This window comes from Chlorocebus sabaeus, chromosome 10, assembly GCF_047675955.1.
Source record: "Chlorocebus sabaeus isolate Y175 chromosome 10, mChlSab1.0.hap1, whole genome shotgun sequence".
Taxonomy (NCBI): domain Eukaryota; kingdom Metazoa; phylum Chordata; class Mammalia; order Primates; family Cercopithecidae; genus Chlorocebus; species Chlorocebus sabaeus.
In genome coordinates this window covers 26,901,349-26,911,409 of record NC_132913.1, presented here as the reverse complement: position 1 = coordinate 26,911,409, position 10,061 = coordinate 26,901,349, and the positions used below count along the sequence as shown (strand labels likewise).

The following is a 10,061-nucleotide window of genomic DNA, read 5'->3' as shown; positions in this document are numbered from 1 at the left end:
CGGTCTGGGCATTACAAATGGGGGCTCGTCCGGGATTTCCCCCAAGCCCACCAGACCCCCAAGTCAATGGATCTTAATCTGTAGGTAAGCCGGCTTTGTCACTGTCTCTGTCTTTGTCTCTGTCTGTCTCCCTGAAATTTCACGAAATCCGTAATCTGTAATCTGTATTGGTCTGTTCTGTAAGTGGCACGGTCTTGGCGGACGTGCTAAAAGACAGCCACTTGGGACTGGTGGGAGACTTCCCTCAGTGCCCATCTGGGGGCCTCCATCCTTGGTTGCCCCGTCTGACTCAGGTCGGAAGTCCGACACGCGCTCGCGAAGGCTCATCATTTATCAATGTCTGTCCGTTATTGTTAAGTGTTAAGTGTAAGTCCAAAACGAAATATAAAACCTTTTCTTCCCCTTCCAGGACCGGACCTGTCGGATACTCCCCTCTGCTTCACACTCATTTTCGTCCCTCCTTCTCTTTGTAGAAACAGTCCAAACAAAAAATGGGCAACAACCAGAGCACACCGCTCTCACTCCTTATCGCCAATTTCAAAGATGTGAAGGCTTGGAGGCATAACTTAAGTGTAGAACTAAAGAAAGGAAAGCTAGTTACTTTCTGCCGTTCGGAGTGGCCCTCTTTCGGCGTCGGGTGGCCCTCCGAAGGAACTTTCTGTCTCTCTATTATTACTAAGGTAAAAACTAAGATTTTCCTGCCAGGGCAGTCAGGACATCCTGATCAAATTCCTTATATTATAGTGTGGCAAGATCTCATGGAAAACCCACCGCCCTGGATAACTCCATTCATCCCTGAGTCCTGCAAGGTCCTAGTAACGTGACCTACAAGACAAAGGACTCCCTCTGCTCCCCTGGCCCCTGTGCTGCCGGACAGCCAGGATCCCCTAACATTAGAACCCACTCTCCCCCCACCGTATCGGCACCTAGTCCTGCAGGACCCAGTCCCCCAGGGTGGTGCTTCTGTAGAGGGGAACCGAGAAGCGGAGGCAGCCGAGACCGAAAGTAACCCAGAGGGGCCGGCCGGCCGAACGCGAGGCCGCGTACAGTGGGATCAAGCTTCCCGACTCCCTGACTCTACTGTAGCCCTGCCTCTCAGAGAAATAGGATCGCTCGATGATACCGGACTCTCCCGTCTCACATATTGGCCTTTTTCCACTAGTGATCTATACAATTAGAAGTCCCAAAATGCTCGGTTCTCAGATAATCCCAAAGATCTAACCTCGTTGTTAGACAGTGTCATGTTTACTCACCAGCCGACCTGGAATGACTGTCAACAGCTCCTCCGAATCCTGTTCACAATGGAGGAGCGGGAAAGAATCCAAGTTGAGGCCAGAAAGTTGGTTCCAGGAGATGACGGCCAGCCAACTGCGAATCCTGACCTCATTAACGCGGCTTTTCCCTTGACCCGACCCAGATGGGACTACAACACGGCAGAAGGTAGGGGACGACTGCTCATTTATCGCCAGACTCTAATGGTGGGTCTCCGGGCTGCAGCTCGCAAGCCCACCAATTTGGCTAAAGTATATTCTGTGTTACAAGGTAAGACAGAAAGCCCCACTGTGTATTTAGAGAGGTTAATGGAAGCCTTCAGACAGTTTACCCCTATGGACCCGGAAGCACCGGAAAATCAGGCAGCGGTAGTAATGTCCTTTGTAAACCAGGCAGCACCAGATATTAAAAGAAAACTCCAGAAATTAGAGGATTCAGAGGGAAAGCAGTTTCAGGACCTCCTTCAGATAGCCCAGCGAGTTTATAATAATAGGGATACTCCAGAAGAAAAACAGTTCAAGGCAACCAAAGAAATGACCAAAGTCTTAGTAGCAGCTTTCCCCCAGGCAGGGAATGGCCAAAGCAGAAAGCAGAAAAAGCAAGGCTCTAGGCAAGGATTAGAAAAGGATCAGTGTGCTTATTGCAAGGAATGTGGTCACTGGATTAAGGACTGCCCAAAGAAACGGAGACCAGCTAACCCTACCTCCGTACTCGTTACCCAGGACTCTGACTAGGGAGAACGGGGTTCGGACCCCCTCCCCGAACCCAGGGTAATTTTGCAAGTGGAGGGGTCCCCAGTTCACTTCTTGGTCGATACTGGGGTGGAATGCTCAGTCCTAACCAAACCAATTGGAAAAATGTCTAAGAAAACATCCTGGGTGCACGGGGCCACAGGCATCAAAAAATACCCCTGGACAACCCAGAGGACGGTAGACTTAGGAACGGGAAAAGTCTCCCATTCCTTCCTAGTCATCCCAGAGAGCCCCTGCCCTCTACTAGGGAGGGACTTGCTGACAAAGATGGAGGCCCAAATCCGCTTTGAGCCAGAAGGGCCCAAGATAACTGACTCCCAAAACAGGCCAATATCTATCCTGACTGTCACCTTAGAAGATGAGTACAGGCTCCATCAAGAGCAAAAGCCCCCCGATCAAAAAAATTGACTCTTGGCTCCAGCGTTTCCCTGAAGCGTGGGCAGAAACTGGGGGCTTGAGGCTAGCTAAACATCGACCTGCTATATTTGTGGAAGTTAAGCCAAGGACGGACCCGGTTCAGGTTCGGCAATACCCCTGGAGGCAAGAGAAGGAATTACGCCCCATATCCGCTGACTCCTAGACCAGGGAGTCCTACGGGCTTGCCACTCATCCTGCAATACTCCACTGTTACCTGTTCGTAAACTGAACAGTACGGACTACAGGCCAGTACAAGATTTAAGAAAAGTTAATAAAAGGGTCATAGACATACATCCCACTGTGCCCAATCCATACACCCTTCTGAGTGCCTTACATCCCAAAAAACAATGGTATACCGTTCTTGATCTAAAAGATGCTTTCTTCAGCCTTCCTCTGGCTCCCAAAAGTCAAGAACTCTTTGCATTTCAATGGACGGATCCTGAGAGGGGCATCAACGGTCAGCTAACATGGACCAGGCTGCCACAAGGGTTCAAGAACTCGCCAACCCTGTTCGATGAAGCCCTTCACGAAGATCTGGGTGAGTACCGGTGGCAACACCCTGAAATAACTCTTTTGCAATATGTTGATGATCTCTTAATAGCGGCCAGGTCCCCGGAAACTTGTGTTCAAGAGACTGAGGACCTCTTGAAGACTGGGGGAGCTAGGCTACTGAGCCTCAGCAACAAAGGCTCAGATCTGCAAGCTGGAGGTAACTTATCTGGGGTACCTATTAAAAGGGGGGCAACGCTGGCTAACCAAAGTCTGAAAGGAAACAGTCCTATGCATCCCTAGACCCCAGTCGACACGGGGTCGATCAGGGATACCCTAACCCAATGGTGCTAGAGGAATTAAAGACACAGACACAGAAATATCGAGGTGTGAAGTGGGAAATCAGGGGTCTTCCAGTCTTCAGAGCTGACAGCCCCAAACAGAGATTTACCCACATATTTATTAACAGCAAACCAGTCATTAGCATTGCTTCTATAGATATATGATTAACTAAAAGTATCCCTTATGGGAAACGAATGGATGGGCTGAATTAAAGGAATAGGTTGGGCTAGTTAACTGCAGCAGGGGCATGTCCCTAAGGCACAGATCACTCATGCTATTGTTTGTGGCCTAAGAATGCCTTTAAGCAGTTTTCCGCCCTGGGCAGGCCAGGTGTTCCTTACCCTCATTCCCGTAACCCCAAACCTTCCAGCTTGGGCGTTAGGGTCATTATGAACAAGTTACAGTGCTGTAGAGATTTTGTTTATGGCCAGTTTTGGGGCCAATTTATAGCCAGATTTTGAGGTGCCTGCTCCCAACATTTAACTGTAGAAAAGCTGAGGTGGCAGAATTCTGAAATAGCAGCAAAAGGTTTATGTTTATGCCCATATTAAACATATGGGCCATAGATGACCAGCCCATCTATTTACAATATGCAGGATCTGGGGTTTTCCATACGCATCTGTACTGCCATCCCTCAACTTCAGATTTATCCCCATCAGCACACTCATTTCTTTCCTGGATCTGCCTTGGCCATAAAAGATACAACTCTTCTGGGTAATATCCCATCATATAAATGTAGACATTATCTCCTAGTGTCTCTGGATCTCTTCACGGTATTTTTTTTTTTCTTAAACTTTTTTTTTGAAGGTGTCTTGCTTTATCACCCAGGCTGGAGTGCAGTGGCATGATCTTGGCTCACTATAACCTTCAGCTCCAGGGTTCAAGCTATCCTCCTACTTCAGTCTCCCCAGTAGCTGGGAATACAGGCACAAGACACCATGGTAATTTTTGTATTTTTTTGTAGAGACAGAGTTTTGCCTTGTTACCCAGGCTGGTCTTGAACTTCTGGGCTCAAGCAATCTGCCCACCTCAGACTGGTGCTGTTATTACAGGTGTGAGCCTCTGGGCCCAGCCTCTTCCCAGTCTCTGACTCCAGAGCACACTAGGGGCCTGTCTCTTCAGTAAAGAAGGCTTCCACTGGTGGTGTTGAGAGCATCTTGGGCATTGACTCAGGTGCGGGGGTTACTCTCTTCTTAGAGATAACCCTGATAGAGCTGGCAAAGGGGAGACAGTTCACTCTCTGATGGCTGTTTACAGCTGTACCATGGGTACCAGGGTTCACCTGAGACCAGGGTGGGGACTGGCAGAGAAGCACTCATAGCTCCATGAGAGGCACTAAAATCAAGGTCCTGGGGTTCAACTTGGGAGATGTGGTAACTGAGGAGACCATGATCCCTGACTTTCTGGATGACATGGGTCAACATCTTATGCTGCTTCATACTGACTCCTGTGTATGGAGCATGGAAAATAATACCTGTGTGGGCACTGACAAACTGTTCTGAGAGCTTAACAATCCTAAAATCAACATGTAACTTGTGATCTTGGCAGATGGGGCAGGGATTCCCAGCAACTTTATTCCTGTTGGTAAAGTTTTGTCCTAAAATAAAATGACTTATTATTTTAAAAGAGGTAGTACAAACAAATCAGAAGGTCAAAATATGTTGTTCATGGTCTCAGTCCTAATAAAGATTGTAGGAAACAAATTTATAAAATAAATTTTGTATGTAAGTTAATTGCCTACAATTAAAAAGAAATTATCTATATCAGTCTTTCTAAGTTTGGTCACCTATCTTAAGATTTTTCTAAGGTATTAATTTACTCTTAAAATTATAAGAGATTTGTTTTTTAATTCTATAATCTTAGACCTATAACTCACTTACTCCCAGTGGTTTCTGCAGGCAACACACCTCATTCTCACCAATCACTCATTGATTCCTTTCAGAGAGTGAACCCGGATGGTACCCAGTGCAGAGCATCTTACCAGCCTTCCTCTATGATTTCCTCTGGCAGGTCACCAATGGGAAAGAGGGATTGTTATTGTACATATTCTCTTCACAACTTCAGATATTCACAACTAGAAGTCACATTCTAAATGATTAGGGAAAAATCCTGGGGATTTAAAACCTCATTCAGAGTAGTTTTGAGACCCATAACCCCAACCAAGCAGATGTCCAGTCCCTTTTGAACATTCTCCTCACTGGATGAAAAATTAAAAAAAAAAAAAAAAGAAAGAAAGAAAAGAAAATCCTCTATTATTCGAAGTGCTAGGGAGGAAATGGACAGAACCCACAGAGACAAGATAAAAAATCCTGTTAAGAGACCAGGGAATGAGGTTGTGACAGACCTTGACCCCCTTTGGGATCCTGAGACAGGAATGAAAAAGGCAAGATTCAGGCATGATGAAACATTAATGTTAAAGGGAATAAGGCCACAGAAGAAAGACCCACTAACTGGAGTAAGCTAAGAAAAATTAATCAACAACCCCAGAAAGCTCTATATATCTTCCCAGAGAGGTTGAGGGGAAAATATGAAGTTGCATACTGCTCCTACTCCTGATTCAGCAGAGGGAGAGAGGCAGTTCTGAAATCTATTTATCTCCCAGAGGACATCAGACATTAGCTATAAACTCCAAAAGGTAAAATTAGAGCTCAATGCTCCCATCTTAAGACTAATATACCTAGGCAATAAGACGTTCAACAACCAAGAAGGGGAGGAGCAGCATAAAGAAGAAAGGCCAAAAAGCAAGCCCAACTACTGGCTGTTACCTATTTGCATTCAGTTGATGCAGAGTGAAGATTTGCAGTCCTTTTGTTTTTCAGAAATTAAGCATAGTTTACTTACTAAGGGCTTTGAAGGCTCTTGGAAAATCACAGCTCTGGTGAGTTACTGCTGGTCCTCTAACCAATAGAAAAGATTCCAAAGACCTAAGAGACTAGGACCAAACCAATGTGTCTTCTGCAAGGAAAAAGGTCACTGGAAAAGGGACCCATCTGAAAGGAAGGGGAAGGGGGAATGTCCCACCTAGGTGTTTCAGAGTAGCAGATGGTCAAAGTAGAAAAAAAATTCTACAGGTCCTAGGGGCTCCTCAGTTGGTCCTCTGCTTATACTTCAAAGTGTCCTGACTGTCATTGGATGTAGGGGACAAACCTGTTGGCTTCTTGGTTGACACAGGGGCCACCTACTCTGTTTTGAACACACCCAGGGGTATACTTACTTAACAAAGTGGCAGGATTTCCCAGATAGAAAAAAAACCCAGCAGCTAAGCAGCTAACATGGACTGTGTCTTCTCAAGAGTTCAAACCCTATACCCAGTCCCAAAAATATTTGGAGAGGCCTGGAGTTACTGACTCTTGAACAGAGAAGCCTCTTCCAATATGTGGATAACATCCTTGTTGCCAGCCTTTCTAAAAAATTTGGGATCAAAATCCTCATTAGCCTTTAACTTCCCAGCAGAAAGGAGTTCTAAGATATTCCCCCAAAAGCACAAATATCTCAGCAACAAGTAATCTATCTGTAGTTACTCCTAGAAGAAGAACAACAAAGTTAGTCCCAAGGGAGATGGGAAGTAATATGCCAACTACAGCAATCAAAGACCTGGAAACAACTTCAAGGGTTTCTGGGCATGGCAGGATTTGGCAGCCTCTGAATTGCTAGCTTTGACCTCATTGCCCATCCTCTATAAAAATAATTAAAAGGACACAGGGCCTTTTAAATGAATGACAAAATGTAACCAAGCATTCCCCAAACTTAAAACACAGCTCACAAGGGCCCCAGCTTTAAGCCTACCCAACTTAACTAAATCTTTCTATCTTTATGTTCATGAAAAGGGAAAAGCCTTAGGAGCACTAACTTAAAGGTTGGGCCCATTGACCCATGTAGTATCCTACTTTTTCATGCAGTTGGACCCAGTTGCTAAAGGCTGGCCACCCTGCCTTTGGTTGATGGCAGTCATGGCCCTCCTTTGAAAAGAGAGAAGTTTGGACAACCCTTAACCATCTGAACTCTCCACCATACCCAGACCCTCATAAAAAAAAAAACAGTAGTAGAATGGCTATCTCCAGGCAAGGCTCTCCAGTTGCAAAGTTATTGCAGGCTGTAAGAAATTTAGCTCAGCTGGCAATAGTTCATGGCCATGGCCACCAGAAGGGGAAACTAAGGTAATTAAAGAAAATAATAAAGTCGATCTAATGCCAAAACAAGCAGCTTTAAGAAAGTTACCCTTCAAATGCCACTTTTGCTTTCCCTCTTGAATCCTGCTCCTTGTTTTAAAACAAAACAAAACAAAAAACCCTGGTTTACTCTTTAAAAAAATGGAAAAAGGCCTCCAAATTGGAATATACCTGATGTTCTGAATCATCCAGGAGGGCTAATAAGTCCTCATGAACAACTTATTTTCCCAGAAGAAATTACATTACAGGCCATTAGAGAAGCTCATTCTACCACTCACTTTGGTCATGAGGCCCTTCAAAACCGGCTTTTCAAGAGCATGACGGCCTCAAAGTTCAGGGAGCTAGACAAGGAGATGGTTGATATTTTCCCCACATACTATGTTAAAAATTCTAATAACCACCTCTCAGAGTTGGGTGGGGGAAGCAAAAGGGAGCTGCTCAGTTGGTGAAGTACCAACAAAAATGTCCAGGGGAAGATTGGAAAATTTATTTCACAGATATGCCCAGAGCCTTAAAAACCTTTAAATACCTCCTGGTTCTCATTGACACTTTTCTCAGGATGGGCAAAAGACTTTGCCACCCACACTGAGATTGCACATGAGATGGTAAAGTTACTACTGAAGAAAAATTGTCCTCAGATTCAGGCTGCCTGAGTCAATTCAAAGAAGTATTGGACCAGCATTTACATGTTCCATTACTAAGGCTACTTCTGAGGGTCTCAGAATAAAATGGTATCTACATGCCACCTGGAGACTGCAGTCTTCATTTATAGGATATACCCAGCTAAAGGTAGCTGCGTGAACCTAAGGAATAAAGTCCCTTTTACTGAGTTGAATCACTCTCAGATCTAAAATTACTGATGTGTTTGAGGACAAAAACCCTCAACCAAATAAGTTACCCTGGGCCTGCATATACTTTCTGTCAGGACTTTGTTTACTTGCCCTCTTATATGTATCCTCATCTTTGCTTTGGGAGTAACCTTGTTGCATCCAGAGCCTACCATGTTTGGAAAACACATGACCTCAAGGAGATTGCCCCCTATGGCACCTAATCCCCAGAGAAGTCAAAATCTTTGTTTCCCGTCCTGCTTTGGCCCAAGGAATAAAAGGGTGATTAGGTTTATTCTAGCTTCCGTCAGGATAACAGGCAGTCTCCTAAAATGCTGGGGAAGGTTTGCCTACCATGAGGTTACCCTGTGCAACCTCACGACAGTTACAGAAATGCGAGTTGATGAGAATGATGATCCCCTTACGTGAATTCTCCCTAGTCTCATTAGCCAATATTGCGCTTGGTAACTATCTGGCTCTTGATTACTTGTCAAAACAAGGTGAGGTGTGTATAGTATAGTCACCAAGTCTTCCTCTTGTACTTGGGTACAAGATTAATTCAAAAAGACATTAAAATAATCTACAACCAGGTCAAGTGGTTCCACGAATTAACCAAAAGGACACAGACCCTCAAGGAATATAAAAACATCATAAAATAGGCCATCCCTAATCTCACTTAATTCTTGTTCTTCCTGGGCCCTTTAGCTACTGTTGTACTTCTCTTGATTTTGGGGCCCTGTCTCCTAAGTTGTCTGATCTTATTTGTGTCTAAACAAATAGAGGCCATAAAACTACAGATAGCAGTTACTCAGTGATATAAACAGCTAGACTCACACCCAGGAGATAACCACCCCTACCTAAGACTAGCTACAGAATAATTTCACTCCTCAAGGGACATATCAGCATCCAAATTCAGCTTGAAGAAGTTATAGAAGATGGATCCTCACATGTCTGAACCTCTAAAGAAGTGAATATAAGAAAAGGGGGGATTTGTTACCCAGTGTGATTACTACATGACATACCTGAATTTCTGCTCAACACTAACTCTGCTTATCTTTAAAAAACTGGATGTTTGCTGTAAGAAGTTTTCTCTGTATTCAGACTAGCTGAGACTGGTTAGGTCCAAGATAGCTGATACAGTTTGGATCTGTTTCCCTACCAAATCTCATGTCAGGTTGTAATCCCCAATGTTGGAGGTGGGGATGGGTGGGAGGTGAATAAATCATGGGGGTGGTTTCTCAGAAATGGTTTAGCACCACCCCCTTGTTGCTGTTCTTGTGACAGTGAATTCTCATGAGATCTGGTTGTTTAAAAGTGAGTGGTACCTTCCTCCTCACTCTCTCTTGCTCCTTCTTCACCCATATAAAGTGCCTGCTCCCATTTTGCCTTCAACCATAAGTAAAAGTTCCTTGAGGCCTCCCCACAAGCATATGCCACCATGTTTCCTGTATATCCTACAGAACTGTGAGCTGAATAAAGTTCTTTTCTTATACATTATCCAGTCTCAGGCATTACTTTATAGCAATGTGAGGCCAGACTAATTCAGGAAATTGGTGCCAAAGAGTGGGACATTGGTATAAAGATGCCTGAAAAAGTGGAAGCAACTTTGAAATTAGGTAACAAGAAAAGGTTGTAAGAGTCTGGAAGGCTCAGAAGACAACAGGAAGAGGAAGGAAATTTTGGAACTTCCTTGAGACTTGTTGCATAGCTGTGACCAAAATGTTGATAGTGATATGGATGGTTAAGGCAAAGCTGAGAAGGTCTCAGATGGAAATGAGGAATTTATTGGTAAA

General features: G+C 44.5%; 1 pseudogene; it reads right to left on the bottom strand.

Moving 5' to 3' along the window:
• Positions 1–4,374: 4,374 nt before the first annotated feature.
• Positions 4,375–9,708, bottom strand: LOC103218281 (small ribosomal subunit protein mS40 pseudogene; annotated as a pseudogene).
• Between the last annotated feature and the right edge of the window lie 353 nt (positions 9,709–10,061).